This window comes from Mandrillus leucophaeus, unplaced genomic scaffold, assembly GCF_000951045.1.
Source record: "Mandrillus leucophaeus isolate KB7577 unplaced genomic scaffold, Mleu.le_1.0 Scaffold27, whole genome shotgun sequence".
Classification (NCBI taxonomy): domain Eukaryota; kingdom Metazoa; phylum Chordata; class Mammalia; order Primates; family Cercopithecidae; genus Mandrillus; species Mandrillus leucophaeus.
This window is the reverse complement of record NW_012102809.1, coordinates 3,195,226-3,196,144: the sequence shown is the minus strand read 5'-3', so window position 1 is coordinate 3,196,144 and position 919 is coordinate 3,195,226. Positions and strand designations below refer to the sequence as shown.

Below are 919 nucleotides of genomic sequence, written 5' to 3'. Positions count from 1 at the left end.
AAAGGAGACGGGCTTTGCGATCGTTAGAAGAGGGAAGCTGTGGATCTTGCATTCATGCGTTTGGATGAAGATGGGACATTAGAAACTGCACGTTGTAGGTTGAGGTGGCCAAGTTTCAATGGAATGAGAAATACGAGGCTTCAGAAAGGAAATATATGAACCACAGGAAGGCTCTGTCTCTACAGCAGAAGTGGCCACGCCGCGGGCCATCCAAACGCCACGACATGAGTGAGTTGTCCTCATCGAACACATTTCATCCTGTAAATTTTGAGGATGGCCAGAGAAGACCTTCAAGGACAGTCAAGTTTGGACCAACTTGGAGGCTCATTCTCTTTGACAGACACCTGGCTGGCAAACCTGTGTCATGGAGGAATGTAGGAGCAGCTGCTCACTGTATTCAAACCTTTGATGTAAGGTGGTTTGAATGATATGGTTGAGCAGACTCCAAGGCTGAGAGGACGGGCGGCTTCCTTCAGTGTCCCTGAGGCCAACACACTCAGTGCTTCGATTCCACAGAGGGGGACTTTGGGTGGTGCTGGGGGCGTTGAGGAAGAAAGGACCGTGGGCACAGGCAGCAGTGCTGTCCTTAGTAGTGATGACAAGGAGGAGGAGGAGAAGGGAAAAGAGGAGGATATGATGACACAGATGGTATTTAATCCCTTAAACTTGCTTTTAGGGAAGTTCCTCCATCTGCACGTGCCTGTCAGGGTAATTATTAGTAGTGTTACGTGAACACATGCACAGTGACAGTGGTACAATGCCATCAGACTAAATTTTTTAAAAGTTTTAAATTTTCATTGTAACTGGCAATTAATGATTTTTAAATTATTTTTATTTATTTATTTATTTGTTTTTTGAGACAGGTCTCATTCTGTCACCCAAGGCTGGAGTGCAGTGGTGTGATCTCAGCTCACTGCAA

At 45.8% G+C, this 919-nt stretch overlaps 1 pseudogene; it reads left to right on the top strand.

Moving 5' to 3' along the window:
- The window catches only part of LOC105542895, a 1,151-nt pseudogene extending 232 nt beyond the window's left edge, over positions 1–919 (top strand).